The 16,628-nt window shown below is 38.3% G+C and overlaps 1 protein-coding gene across 1 annotated transcript in view; it reads left to right on the plus strand.

Moving 5' to 3' along the window:
• Positions 1–16,628, plus strand: part of stau2 (staufen double-stranded RNA binding protein 2) — a 147,505-nt gene that overhangs the window by 103,855 nt on the left and 27,022 nt on the right. The window lies entirely within an intron of this gene.

Below are 16,628 nucleotides of genomic sequence, written 5' to 3' on the forward strand. Positions count from 1 at the left end.
TTTAGTGACAGACCAGACCACGTTTGATTAAGTTTTCTTTTTTCATTTTTCTTGCAGTAATTATAAAACAAAAAGAGCCCTAGGATCTGGACTGGCTAGTATTCATGAGGTGGCTTATTGTGTAGTGTCATCCATGCAGAAAAGCGGTTGCTTACATTATCTAATCTAAACATAGGACGCTCTTTTGTTCTGCCCTTCAAAGCTCCACTCTCTAATAAAGCCCGTTCTATAATCAGTAATAGGGATTTCTGTTGTGGGGACACAGCCGTCAGAGCAAACTGGAGGCAATATAGGCCATGGACTTGTTGTTGCCAAAAGCACTGGTGCATGACTGACTGTTAGGGAGCCTTTCTTTTCCAGATTCCTTAGTACAGTGGCATCGAGCCACAAAAGGAGTCAGAACAATGAACCCAGGGTGGTTCTGGATTGTGACACTTTTTGGCCCAAGTTGCTCCTCTGCCCCACAGTTTGCAGTCAATGCTTCTAACTATAATCCACTTCAGCAACAATGAGAGCTGGGCTCTTCCTCTATCACTGTGTAGTTTGTGGTAGCCGGGGACTGTTTATCACACTTTTCACTTCCTTGAATATTTCTCAGGGTCGGCTTATTTTTGAAAGATTTCAGTATAGGAAACACATGATGACCTTTTGTGAACACATGCCCCTGTATCAGAGTGTGTTGTCAATTATTGATGCGGTATTTTGTAATGTGTAAACACAAGAAACTGCTCTGCCCTACAAAGACAAAACACAACAACTTCACATTTTGTCCAAAGGGACTTGACCAAAATCATCTGACGCAATGGTCTTTCCTCTAACAGATGAGTGTGTCTTAACTTCTCAGATTTAGAAATTCTATATAAAATCAATCAAAATTAAGTTTCTATTTCTATTGTTGCCATTTGGATTCATAAGTCAGCACTATTTTAGCCTATCATTTATGAATTTTGGTTTGGAGGACAAATCACAAAGAGTAAACTAGATCTTTGAATCCATGCTAAACCACTGCTAGAGAAAACACATTTGTGTACAATAATTGGACGGTAATCATTACTTTGTAAAATGTTTCAAGCAAAGAATAGCGCTGTCAGTTAAGACTATGAGATTAAAAACTATGTGGTAGGTGGACATGCGTGATCAAGGTTGGGGAATCAACCTCACATTTATACGGATGGGGTTTGCGATGCATGTGGGCTAAAGCATGTGTGCCTGGGACGTTCAGATGTACAGTCTTATCTCACTAACTGTGTAGCCAGTGGGAATGTGATGGGGTCCATTGATAACTCTTTCCTGGAGATTACCAGTATGCTGTCATTCAAGCTGAACGAAGACTATAACTCCATAAGAGAAGAGTCATATCAGTGAGTAACATGTTTTTAATCTATCAAACTTAATCTGTCTTCTTGATTTACATTCCTAAACCAGCCACAGTACATTTTGTATCTTATATCTCACAGGATTTTAATTGGACATGAGCCATGTGATGTTTCCCCTTTGCAGTCCCAGGTCACTTTTTGACATGTACTCATTGGTAGAATTGACAGAGTCCTGCAGAGAGCTGTGTGGAGTTGCTCCTGCACTTTCCTGGCTCCTGCAGAGCCTGTCAGTTCACAGGGCCCAGGGCCCTGCTCTTTCTCACTGCCGATGAAGGCCTCAAGCCTCCATAGCTTGACGCCCCTCCTGCCCTGATCCTTGGCCCTCCATGTGCATTCCTGGAGGGCCTGGACGTCTTAGATATACAGCTGAGCGCCCCCGCCGACCCCGTGCCAGCTACGCAATGCCATCTGCCCAACATATGTTTGCATTCACTCGTCTGCCTTGTGCAACGAACTGACCGGAGGCCAAAATACATACTTAAGCTCCACGTCTTTTTTGGTTAATGTCTGTTTTGAATGCAGTTGATTCTGTTAATCGATTTTTGTGTCATTGTTAGTGCGGCTGTGAAAATAGTACTTCAAAAGTTGCTTGAACTGATCCAGCATGTTGATCCCACAGTGTTTGATTCCAGGAACGGCGTGTCCATTTTTGGCTTGTTAGAGCCTTTAAATTGTCCATGTTCTACAGAGCTGAAGTAACATAAGTGTCAGCCCACAGCGGCAACAAACATGTCAAAGCGGGGAGCTCACAGAGCCCTGCACGAGGTGTTGCTTATACAACATGGAGGCCCTGAAATTGAATGTGACAGGGCGAATTTGGCTGCTGCTGCGTGTGCACGCTGTGCTCAGCTGGCTGCTCTTTTCCCAAGAGCCTTTGCATCCAGCCTTCAAGCTGAGGCCTGGGAATAGTGCAACCTCATACATCAGGAGAGATCTGAAGTTGGCAGTTTCTGAAGTTCTCAAATGAAGACTAAGAACTGACCGGCAGAGGCCAGAAGTTCTCGAAACTCAACTACGGTTTGGCTGCTTTCTGTTTTTAGTCCTATAGAAAAAATATAATAGCCGTTTGGCATACTGTTTCGAGAGTTGGCCTAGTCAGAAGGGATATTTCACCCAAAATGAATGTTTTACCCTTAATTTGCTCAAATCAGAAGATGTTTTTAAGCAGCGTTTCAGCTGTTTTTGTCCATATAATGAGATTCAGTGAGGTTTAAATCAGTGTTGGACCCCATTGACTTTCATTATATGGACAAATAACAAAAATGTCTCCCATTTATTAATTTAGTTACCAATGAAGAATGCAACATCAGTCACCCATGAAACATGAAAACTCACCCCCATGTCGTTCCAAACCTTATGAGTTTCTTTCTTATATTGAACATAAAAGATGATATTTTGAAGAATGATGGTTATCAAACAGTTGATGGTCTCCATTGACTTCCATAGTATTTCTTTCCTTAATATGCAAGTCATTGGGAACCAACAGCTGTTTTGTTCTTCAGAATTCTTCCCCTCATGTAATTTTTGTGTGTTGAACTCATACAGGTTATACACATAAGAAGGTGAGTGTAATTTTTGGGTGAAATATTCCTGTAAGGAGGCAATAGCATGTGAAGTTCTACCAGAGTTTCAAACATCATCCAGAAAAGTGCAAGCTACAACATAAAATACATTATTTTGTTGTCCCATAGAATAAAGCTTCCTTTTTTGGGTGAACTGTTTCTCTAAAGTTTCAGCCAGATTGTTTCAGTTCAGTCTGCGGGAAGCATAAAAAGCATGAATAGATCTGAAAGTCTTTTTACATAACTATAAAGACCAGTTCTCCTGGTGTCCCACAACATCTTCGCTTTGACTTCCTAAAAGAACTGAGATATTGTTCTCGAGCAATTAATTGTAGCCCTGGGGTCTTGTATGTTTCATTATGTGCTTGTTTGTTTGCAACAGGAAGCCGTTCATGGTGAGAATGCTTTGGGAAATGGCTCTTTCATTATGACAAGCGAGGAGAAAGTGATTGTGCGACAATCGGACACCTGTTGAGAGGATGGGCAGCTATTGACAGGCCTGATTCATGGCCGAGAGGCTGCTGTGTCTGTCTTCAGAAGATCTCCCGCCGGGTGCTGGGCTGTTTGAAGTCTCCTCCGGCCCAGGGCTGGAGACGTTAGTACAGCAGGCCGCCTCTGTCAGGGGTCTCGGCATGTTACTCAACTCTGCAGCTGTTCTCGTTTTCTCTCTTTGACATGGACTAAGCCTTGTATAATGACTCTGTGGCCTACGATGGCACCTGTAGGAAATGTGTTTACGTAAAAGCACAGCCAAAAGGGTCTTACCTAATCTACATTGTTTGGAGGAGGATTATTTTTCTGAGGCTGATTGTGTTTTTAAAGTTCATTAAGCAGAGACCTGTTAATTGAATTACATGTAAATGGGAAAATTCACATTAGGTAAAAAAAATCTTCAAAAAATGATGATGTTTATAGCTGATCTTGTGTTAAAAATAGGCTCAAACAATATTAAAAAGGCTTAGGGCAAATCAAGCTAAATTCAATGCTAAATTAGAACAGACATGCATTCTAATATGAAAGAGATTTTTTGAGGAAGTGCGTTACACTACTGCACAATAATAATATTTATTCATATAAATTTAATTTAAAATGGCTTCAGTACTAATAAACTAAAGATAGGCCTTCTGAAAATATACACTACTGTTTAAAATTTGGGTTGGTTTGTCACTTGTTTTGTTTTTTATATATCACATATTCACCAAGACTGCATTTATTTGATCAAAAATTCAGTCAAAATATATATTGTCACCATTTAAAATAACATTAAATAGTAAAATGTAATTTATTCCTATGATGGCAAAGCTGAATTTACAGCAGCAATATACAGTGCAACATGATCGTTCAGAAAAAATACTTATGTTATTTGGTGCTCAAGAAAAATGTCTTATTATTATCAATGTTGAAAACATGGTTTGTGGAAAACATAATAAATTATGTTTTCAGGATTGTTTGAATTTCAAATTAAAAAAAACGAAAAGAAAAACAGAGCTAAGTATGGTAATGGTAAAAATAACAAGAAATTGATTACTTATTCCTTGGCTTCCATGGCTTATTCCATGATTGTTGCTATGCAGATGCCTATAGATTGGAATAAAGTGAGCATCTACATATATACACACAAAATCTGCAAGGCTTAAAAAAAAAAACACTAGAAGTTCTCGGAGTTGGTATTTTGTTGGAGCTTTTGTCATGTGCTTTCCCCCAGAACGTTTCCTGCAGTTTCTTGCCTAATAGGAGCAGCTGGATTTTCACTGACCTTACACTGGTCACACTGAAAGACTCGTGTGTGGAATCACATGAGCTTGTTATATTGGGATGGGTGCATTTTTTAGATAAATGACAATAGCATTAAATAAAATTACTTAAATAGTAATAAAATTACTTAAATAGTATTATCCACTTTTATTTTAGTTAACTCATCCTTTTAACGAAGACTTGGTCTCCCTTTGACTCGTTTTAAGATGTTTAATGTCATTTAACATCTCTTCTGCTTCTGGACATTCATCATCAGCCGCTTGGGTCGAATGTCAGCTCTTATCACGGCTCGCGACGTGTCGGGTAGAAAACGAATAATGATAACGCAAGGTCGTGGTTTAGTGATACCAGTCCCTCCATCCCCCAAAGCCCACCATTTGAGAGGCGACTTTTCCCCATGTTTGGAGCCACTGCTTTCAGCAGGAGGTAGTGGGTTGATCAGCACCCATTTGTCAAGCGGTCCCACACTGCGCCGAGACCCCATTAGCCTGTCTTTGAACGTTGCTGTCTCAAACCGTCCCATATAGACCCCCCTGACGGCCGACGCACCAACAGCCGCGGGCTTTGGTGAGAAAACAAAGCCCTTCCATTGCACCATCACTCACCCTCGAATGTCTGTCATCTGTTTTTCTTAGGAAACGACTTTCAAAGTTGGCTGCATTAGAATGTGGGGGACCTCAAACGAAGTGTCAAGAGTTGATAGGGTGAAGGGGAGGGAAACGTCTTCTGACCCCCCTCCAATGCCCATCCCTCAACAAGCTTTGAATCGGACTGCCAGAGGATACGATTGTCGGGTCACTAATCTAAACATGAACTTGCACATTAATGGCAACTTGTTGATACCTAAAGAGGCCTCTCCAAACACAAAGGGTTTGATAATAGGACATTAGCACCTTGACGGACTCTTTAAGTGCCAGACTCATTGGAGTTAACTACCCACGGTGCCACATTGGTGCTTCCCATTCGATTTTTCAAAGCCACAAGATTTTAATCTCAGTTTCCCTTTGAGTTTAGTTTCACACACATGTTTGCTCTGGTGTTGAGTTGTGCAATGAGCATAATTCAGTTGGTTTGGCTGTGATTCACCAAGAAGAAATTAGCAGATTTGTGTCAGGTTTTACAGGCATTATCATTTAAATAATGCTAATTTTAAACATTTATTCAGCCTTGAATCCAAGCGAGCTTACGCACTAAATGCCAACAGGCTCCCTTTTTAGATTTTTATTGAATTAACCCATATTTGTCTTAATTTATTTTTCTGAGATCCAAAATAAGTTTGTCATACCCATAGTCCAAAGTTGTGAGGAATGTTTGTTGGATTTTGTCAGCTCATGTCAAAACTGGTTTTCATTTTCGGTTTTTTAAAAAGCTTTTGTTTATTTTTCGAGGAGCGAAACAAAACAAAGGCTTAGTAGCAGAGTGAGAACATATGTTTGCCTTATCTACAAGTTCATTGCCTGTGTGGGTGTTAGTGGTAAAATGATTATTTCAGACCACAACGCCTCCATCGAATTCTTCTGACACGAAGCTGCTTTCTTTTCGCACCCTTGCCCTCATGTGCTAAGTGCTACATTCATTAGCACCTTTGTGCCAATGGAGCAGAGTGTTTTGCCATTGATTAGTGTTATTTGGTGAGGCGTGTGAATTTACTGTTTGCCCAAACTGAAGAGTGAGCAGTGATTATCAGTTAATCAATTCAAGTCTAAATCAAGCTCTGTGTGGTTCCTTTGAAATGGATAGATGAGTGAATCTCACAAAACCTGTCATGCCCAGGTGATATTTTACTCCAAAATTAAATTAAATAAATTATATTGGATTTCTTACCATTCTTAAATATATTTATATATTTTTATTATTTCATATATACTAGTGCTTTCAAATGATTAATCGTGATTAATCACATCCAAAATAAAAGTTTTTGTTTACATACTGTTTATTTATTATGTATATATAAATAGAATCACATGCATGTGTATATGTTGTTTAAATATTAAATATATTTATATATGATATTAAATATAAGTATATGAATATCTAAATGTATAAACGTGTACATATTTTCAAAATATATACTGTATGTGTGTGTATTTATATATACATAATAAATATGCACAGTAAACGTACATATATAATGTAAACAACAACTTTTATTTTGGATGCGATTAATTGCGATTAATCACTTGACAGCACTAATACAAATTTGTAAAAATAAAAATAAATCTGATTTGCTGCTCAAGATATTTTATTATTATTTTATATATATGTTTATGCATGATGGAAGTATTTGTTGTTCAGCCTTTAACAAATTATTATAGTTAAAAAAAGTTTTAGAGTAAAGTACTTGTTACAGTAAAAAGATTCACAATTGAGAGCAATGAGCTCAATAGTGAATCATTCCTTTTGGTTCAAAAGTGCTTTATTGTCATTAAAATAATGCCACGGCACAAACAAAATAAATAAATAGCCATTCTTTTCAAAATACAAAATATAATCACTTAATTATTTCTTAAAATTTTGAAATGAGCTGTGACCAGAATTGTATTGTGACATGCCTGCATAAGTTATTCTTCTGTAAGTATGTTTCCTATACGAATCCCTTTCTCATGGTTCCTTATAGAACTGCAGAAGTCAGCACTCTTCTGTATCCTGAAGGTGAGAGGAAGGAGAGCTTTATTAAACTACCTTTACAAGCTCTTGGGAATGACTGGGTTTCACATACAGCCCAGTCTACAGGCCTGAAATAGTCTCTTGATTCCAGTTTCCTCACAGCAGCACCGAAAGACTAATTCAGGAGCAAACTAACACTGACATTTGGAGATTCCTTCCCTGAAACAAACCCTATCCTTTGTCTGCTTTCTTAGTTACGCTTTAGTGCAAAAACCAGGGATTGAGATCCTCTCTTAACTTGATATGTGACACGCGTCTTGCGGTTAAGAGCTGCTCTACATTAATCATCGCAGAGTGCTTCTCATGAGAGCAAACTTTCAGTGGGTAATTGTAAGCATATACAAGACAATGATCCTCATTGTTGTGTAATTAACCACAAGTAGTAGGAAACACTATCGCAAGATGTGTTGATTTATTCATTTAAAAATAATTTTCTGACAACCTGTAATTAAGGGATGTCCTTCCCCAAATGATAGACTATTACTTACGCTCAGTGTTTTCGGGTGACAGCTTCAATCACGGCTTGTTCAAAGTCTCTGCATAAGGGGACACGTTTGCTTTTAGCGTAAATACATAATAAAAACAGTGATTTATTTTTCTGTTTAAATATACTTTAAAATATAATTTAGTCCTATGGTGGTTAGCCTGAAGTTTAATCGGCCATTACTACAGTCCTAAGTGTCACATGATCCCAAAATATAAATCTTTAACCTATTATCAATTTTCCATATCCTTGCTAAATAAATGTAATATTTTTTTTTTATTTAAAAATGTTCTGACCCCAAACATTTGAATGATATTGTATATTATTACAAAAGATTTATATTTTGAATAAATACTGTTCTTTTTTACTTTTATTACTCAAAGAATCCTGAAAAAGTGTCACAAGTTTCCAACATTAATCAGCATATTAGAATAATTTATGAAGGTTCACGTCACACTGAAAACTTGCCACCACAGGAATTAATCATATTTTAAAGTATATTAAAACAGAAAACCATTATTTATAAAATCGTAGTGTTTTAAAACTTTGTTTGTTTGTTTCAAAAAGAAATCTCTCACCAGGGCTTCATTTATTTGATTAAAAATAAAATGAAAATAAACTATTACAGTTTAAAATAACTGTTTTCGGTCACACTTTATTTTATGGTCCAATTCTCACTATTAAATAACCATTAACTATGACTTTTGCCTCAATTAACTCCTTATTTGCTGCTTATTAATAGTTTATAAGGTAGTTGTTAAGTTTAGGGTATTGGGTAGGATTATGGATGTCATGCATTATATGTACTTTATAAGCACTAATAAACAGCCAATATGTTAATAATAGACATGCTAGTAAGCAACTAGTTATTAGTGTGAATTGGACCCTATACTAAAGTGTTACCCTGTTTTCTATTTAAATATATTTTAAAATGTCATTTATTCCTGTGAAGCATCAGCATCATTACTCCGGCCTTCAGTGTCACATGACCCTTCAGAAATCATTATAATATGCCGATTTGCTGCTAGATAATTTTATTATTATTATTATTATTAATATTGAAAACAATATTGTCACATGTATTTGTAAGAGAACATCTACATTTGTCCTGTAGACCTGAGGATGGGGATTGTGGATTTCTAAGCAGGGGTTCATTAGTCGCCCAATTAATTATAAGCACTTTAATCAGACTTATCTTATGGAAATGAGAGGAGCAATTTGAGATTGTTTTTCTGTCTGTCTGGAACCCCCTCTCATCTTTCAGACATCATGAAACGCCCGTGAAAAACGAGTGCATCAGGGGTTAACGCAGATTACGACCGAAGTGTCACACACACCTGCTGCTAAAGCAAACAACAGGCTTTTTTGTGTGTGTGTGTGTGTGTGTGTGTGTGTGTCTTAGGATAAGGATCTTGATGAGTTGCCCTAATGTTGTCAGGATCCATATATATGAGGGGTGAATAAAGATAATCCTTTTCTTTTATTTCAATATTTCTTTTTTAGAGCATTATTATTCGAGATGTGGGCAGCCTTTTGTCGCTGGTATTTCGAAAATGTACAAGCCGCAGGATGTGTTCAGAGATGCATGACTGCTTTTATATGTCAGATTAATATACATTTTCCTTTTTCTGATTGGAGAAGGAAACACTCTCTGCGTGGTCCTATCACATCTTCCTCTACACTCATGTGCATAGATTAGACAAGAGAAGAGCGCAGCCAAATCATACAGCATAATTGATAATGGTATTGTCAGTGTCATCATAACATTTGATTTTCAGTTTTAGAGACTGAAAGTGAAGTTTGGCATTTGCAGATGCATGTTACATTTTTATCAGCCAGAACATTAATTTTTTTTTATTTTTTTTTATGCATGATCAAATAAATGTTTTTTTTTTTTTAACTCAAAAATGTATGATTCAACAATGATAATAAGAATCAATTATTCTTGAGCATCAAATCAGCATATTAGAATGATGTCATTCTAGAATCATGTGACACTGAAGACTGGAGTACTGATGCTGAAAATTTAGCTTTGCCATCACAGGAATAATTATATTTTAATATAAAAAATGTTTAACTAATATTTCACAACATTAATGATTTACTGTATTTTTGATCAAATAAATGCAGCTTTTTCAGCATAGAATACTTTTTTGCTAAACTACTTTAAAAATTGTACCAACCCCAAACCTGTATGGCCTCCCAAGTATAGAAAATCTTAAATTCTTTCCCAATATATTAAAGGTTTATCAGCCAAAACACCAATAAATAAATAAATGAATTGTGAATATGCAGTAAAATAATAATTTTCCATTGTAATATATATTTAAACATTTATTTATTTTCCATAAAAGTGGTGTGTATGACTTTTGCACTATATTATATAAGTTATCCTAGTAGAGGGGCCATTTACATTTAAATTTTATCTACTGTATATTACATTTAAATATTTAAATTTGTTTCTGTTTATACAGTCACCAAATGGCTTCAGAGGTCTTTGAATATTGTGCATGAGTCATATGGACCACTTTTATTATTTTTATTATTATTTTTATTTTAATGTTTTGTCACCTGACAGCCCTAGGAAAATTCTTCAACATTTCTCCTTTTGTATTCCACAGTAGAAAATAACAAATCTGAAATGACTTGGCACATGATACAAGTGAATGATGACAACATTTAAATTTTTATTTTTTTGGGTTGAACAGAATAAACTCTGGGTTATCTGATTATTTAGATAAACATAAATCATGCGTGATTGCAGTTTTGTAGCTGCATCTCATAATACTGCAGCTTTATGCAGACAATCTCCATACAGACAGGAACTTGATTTCTGGAACAGGATGGAAACCTTGAAGAAAACAGCTCTGCTTAACATCAAGGCTTCCTATCAAAAGTAGGCACGTCATAAATATATTCCTCTCAGACATCTTGAGATACCCTCTTTTTATCCATGCAGTCCCTGTAACTTTGGACTGCAGACGTGTAACCTTGCTAGTATAATGGGATGAGACTTTGAAATTAGATTTGCAGGATGAAAAGACTTGATTTATAAGAAGCAAGTGGGCAAGAAAATGTTTTCCGAGGCTGCAGAAGGCCACAAGGTCTGCCATTAATCCCCTGACCTCTGATAGGAGCAAAGAAGAAAGGCGAAAGCGGAGAGGGAGAGAAGACCTTGTCTGCTCGGTTAGTTTGATGAGCTCAGCTGCAGGAACGGCTGGCTCTATTGTTTGAGGCGCTTCGTTCGTCTTTTTTATGACTCCCCTCTTTGTTTTACTATCTACGATCTAATTAGCTCCATCCTAATCATGTGTTAAATTGCATAACCTGTTTACTGTCTGTTTGCCATGTTGTAAAAATGTGTGAGGAGGCCTGTAAACTCAGATCGCAATGAATTTGATGACTTTCCCCTCCTTTTAAAGAGCTTATGTTACGCCGGACTTCAGGAGGAAATGTAACCTGCAGAGTTGGCATTGAAAGAATATATATATATATATATGCTGCACAAAGCATTCTGGGAATATTTTTTCTATTGTGAATGTTTTTGCCAGCTAATTCAGTACATATTATTGTGTTTATTGGACTATACTTAAAAAGTTAAAATCATAAAATAATATAATTTTTTTTAACATAATCGACAACAAAAAAACAACAACAATTTAACTTAATTTGTGGCCCACAATTTTTCTCCCATCCTGTTCCCACAGGATTATTCTCAGGTAATACACATTCCTTAATACGTGTCACCAAAAAAGTTACATTGTATTATTATTTTATTAATTAGTGGTGCTTGCCGGAGGCAAGGCATCACTATTACTATTCTCCATACTTATTATTATTATTCTTATTATTCTTCTTCCGCCAAAATTTCGGCGCGTAACTAGTCCCGCATATTTGGTCACAGACCCGCAAAAGAGGCGTCAAATCGTGCGGCCTATTCGGGAATGGTGTGCTATGACTTTTATAAGCGATCGGGCGTACGATGTTCGTACACCGGGCGAAATATCGGCCGAAAAATCGCATAGACAACGCATTACGGCCAACTTTGACGGATCGTAGCTCCGAGAGAGAATTTCGCAGAAACATGTGAATCACCACATTTGGAGAGGCTATCAGGCTGTGCGAGAGCATACCTCGCAGAGGGGTATAAGTTGTACCCCTGGGGCGCAAGAGACCCCCAAAGTTGCCCCATAGACATACTATGGTGCGAGATCGCCCATGAAACACTGTGTTTTTCCTACTATGGAAAATTACACAGGGATATTGTATTGAACATAACTCTAGATCACAGTGTCATAGAGACAAGGGGGTGGGCTCATTTCAATCAGGCAACCAATCAGACTCTCAGGATCACTGTGAAGCTGTCAAGCCACGCCCTAGCAACCATATAGAGCCCCATAGTAACAAGCTCCATAGACTTCCATTGAAAGAGATCAAATGAATAACTTTGGATAGAAGTGTCATAGAAACATGAGGGTGGGCTCGATTGACTCGGGGCAGCAAACGGCCAATCACGAATCACCTTCAAGACTTCCTAGCCACGCCCTAGCAACCATTAAGAGCACCCTAGCGACCCAAATTATAGAGAGATATCTTCAAATCTGAATATCATAAAGGCATGGGGGTTGGTTTATATCATTCATATAGGCTAGCAGACTTTGGAGTATAATCATTGGCAGCTGTTAGGCCAATACCTAGCAACCAACCAGAGTACCCTAGCAACCATTTTTCAAGACCTATATCTCTGCATCAGAACATTGTACAGACATGGGAGTTGGTTTATATTGGCAAGCAGCCTTTGGAGTATCATCATTGGCAGCTGCCAAGCCACTCCCTAGCAACCAAATGGATTACCCTAGCAACCGAATTGCATGACCTATATCTCTGCATCAGAACATCGTACAGACATGGCGGTTGGATTTTTTCACTCATGGTACCAAACTGGACTTCCAACATGCTAGTCATGCTAGCAGTGGTTAGCTACATGCTAATAGTGATTAGCTAAGTGCTCAAATGGGCTAAGGACTCTATAACAACTACATAGTGACCATCTGTGACAACTACCATCAACCTAGTAACATCATAGCAACCACCCAGGATACCATAGCAACTGTCTAGCAACCAGCCAAAACTCCCTAGCAACTGCCTAGCAACACCTTAGCAACCAACCTAAGTACCTTAGCAACTGCCTAGCAACCACCCAGGTTACCATAGCAACCACCCGAGTTACCATAGCAACCGCCCTAGCAACCATCATTTGGACCCTAGCAACCACCCGGGGTACCCTAGCAACCACATAGCAACACCTTAGCAACCGCCCCAATTACCCTAGCAACCACCCTGGGTACCTTAGCAACGGCCCTAGCAACCATCATGGGGACCCTAGCAACCGCCCTAGCAACCACCCCGGGTACCCTAGCAACCACATAGCAACACCCTAGCAACCACCCCGATTACCATAGCAACCACCCAGGGTACCCTAGCAACGGCCCTAGCAACCATCATGGGGACCCTAGCAACCGCCCTAGCAACCACCCCGGGTACCCTAGCAACCACATAGCAACACCCTAGCAACCGCCCCGATTACCCTAGCAACCACCCTGGGTACCCTAGCAACGGCCCTAGCAACCATCATGGGGACCCTAGCAACCGCCCTAGCAACCACCCCGGGTACCCTAGCAACCACATAGCAACACCCTAGCAACCGCCCCGATTACCCTAGCAACCACCCTGGGTACCCTAGCAACGGCCCTAGCAACCATCATGGGGACCCTAGCAACCGCCCTAGCAACCACCCCGAGTACCCTAGCAACCACATAGCAACACCCTAGCAACCACCCCGATTACCCTAGCAACCACCCTGGGTACCCTAGCAACGGCCCTAGCAACCATCATGGGGACCTTAGCAACCGCCCTAGCAACCACCCGGGGTACCCTAGCAACCACATAACAACACCCTAGCAACCATACCGATTACCCTAGCAACCAACCTGGGTAACCTAGCAATGGCCTTAGCAACCGTCCTGAGTACACTAGCAACCACCATAGCAACCACCCAGATTACCCTAGCAACCACACTGGGTACCCTAGCAACCACCCTAGCAACCTCATTGCAACACCCTAGCAACAGAGGGGTGAGTTTTGCCACTGCAAGCACCACTCACATTTTCTTCAGGAAATGTACATTCTAGTCTTATTAATACTATTCTTTTTTCGCACAAGGTAAGATCACCCATGTTATACCCCCCGCCCCCCCAAGAAAGTTTGTCTATTTTTATGTTTATTTTACTACAATATCTAAGTTTACTGGTGGAAAAAGTGTATTTGTAACCTGTATTTAGACAGTATTAGCTATGCAACCTAGTTATAAAAGTTGGGTTACGGGATTGAAAAAGCTGCAAATTTCCTTTAAATTGAATGGAACATAAAAAAAGTTAAATATTAAAAGGTTTTTTTGTTCGGTGAGATGTTTTAAATGTTTTTTATAGATGTCTCTTATATTCATCAAGGCTGCATTTATTTGATCAAAAATACAGTAAAGCAGTAATATTGTGAAATATTACCATTTCAAATATATATTTTTTCCATTTAAATGTTTTTTTGTTTTCTTTACGTAATTTATTCCTGTGATGGCAAAACTGAATTTTCAAGTCATTAATCTAGTCTTTAGTGTCACATAATATGATGATTTGATGCTCAAAGAAACTATTTCTTGTCAATTATTATGAATGATGAAAACATTTTTTTGTAGAAATCATTACACATATTTTTCAAGATAATTTGATGAATGGAAAATGCAAAAGAACTGCATAGAAAATCATTTGTAACGTTCTAAATGTCTTTATTGTAAAGTCTGATTAAATTGATGCATCCCTGCTGAAAAAAAACTATGGAATGTCCTTCCAAAGATTTTTACTAAACCCAAACTTTTGAACGGTAATGTCATGATTTAGTTTAAAGGTTGATTTAAAAAAATGAACTTTAAAATGAGACACTCTCTCTTTGTTTCCCAAGGAAATACACAGACATTTCTGTAATTCACTCAACATTCTGCAGTTAGCATTATTGGATTTCCTATGAAATGCCATTATTTGCACACCTCATCTTTTATGTAATCAAAGTCTCTGACATCAACGCTGAGGAACACGTTACGAAAACACCACTATATTTCCTCAAACACCATGCGAACGCTCTGAAATACATATGTGTTGCTAAAACTAATTCTCCAATCAGGCACATGTTACACATTCATCAAGTCCAAGGCACAAGGTTCCAAATGTGCCAGGATTGGAAGTACGTCAGATCCCTCGAGTGGCCAGCCCCTTTGATACAAGCAATCCAGAATGTATTGTTTTTTGTAAACACATCTCAATGATGAAACGTCCACTGATTGTGCCGCATGCTCTCCTGGCAACAAGGTCAAGTTTTTCCCCAACAAATTGGCCAGCATTTTGGGGGTGGAGGGCGATGCAGTCGTTTTTGTAATCAGCGTCAAGCGCCGTGTTTGCTGGGAATGCAGATGGAGAGGGGGCGTCCGGACCCTGCATGCTTGAGTAATGGGGAATCTTGCACGCCATCAGGGATGGGCCCTACTCATTACACCATGCATTAGAGCATTTTATTGGTGTGTTCCGTTTGGATATGGAGTGGTTAAAGCTTCCTGCGAGGCCACTATGGGGGGTGTGGAATTGCGAATTGGGATGGAGAAGTGTAAAACGCTGTCTGACTGCAGACAGTCTCTGGTTACGGGATTCGGTTACATGAATACACACACATATGCACACCCTTTCATCCAGTCCAGACAGTCTGACACTGTGAGAAAATGATAGGTGATGTTATTGAGAGAGTTATGGCTTATACAAATATACACAAAATTTTAAGTCTGCATTAAATGAAAATTCACTGTTTAATAAATGCGTTACAGATCAATTTGTTATCTGGAACAATTCATACATGAATGTTAGTGCCAGACTCATTTAGTTCATTTAGTTTTAGCCCCACCCCTTCATGTTCATGTTCTTCTGTCTAGACTTTAGATTGCCACGCCCACATCTCAACATCCAGACAACAACCGATGCATAAAACTGAGTCCCCGCTCTACATGTTTTCTTTTTCGATAATCTGCTTTACTCAAATGCATAACGCAATCCAGGCGAAAAAAATTCAGGCTACTTTTTTTACGTCGTGACTTTGAGCAATTTTATGTCTGATACTCTGTTTAACCGTCTCCATTATCACACTTTAAAAAAAAAATGAGAGTGAGTAAATGATTACAAAATTAACATTTTTGAGTGAACTATTCTTTTAAGGGATTCTTTTGGGAACTTTTCAAAGGTTGTAATGATATGATTCCCAGCTGATTGGTTTAGTTCATGGTTTATAATTTCTAAATTATTATTTTTTTAATTCCTGATGAATGGAAAAATTAATGGAAAAATATTTAATACGGAATACTTAAGTCCGCTCAAAAAGTGGACAGGCACTAATGTATTTTAAGGATTTTCCCACTGCATTTAACCCTGGGTTATCATTGTTTGAAACACCACTTTTAACCCTGGGTAAAGGTACGTTTCACACTTGTAATTTAGAAGCAGGGTTAGCACAAGTTTTTACCGAAGGTTATGAAACCTGGATTTGGGGTTGTTAAACCTTCACTGCAGTGCCAAATGCTTTGGACAGTCACAGAAACACATGATGCATTATAAAAACATTGTAAATTTCAAACATAAACGCGTTATAAAATCATTTGTAAATTTCAAATGTCAAACACATAGACTGACATTA

Source organism: Carassius carassius, chromosome 35 (assembly GCF_963082965.1).
Source record: "Carassius carassius chromosome 35, fCarCar2.1, whole genome shotgun sequence".
Classification (NCBI taxonomy): domain Eukaryota; kingdom Metazoa; phylum Chordata; class Actinopteri; order Cypriniformes; family Cyprinidae; genus Carassius; species Carassius carassius.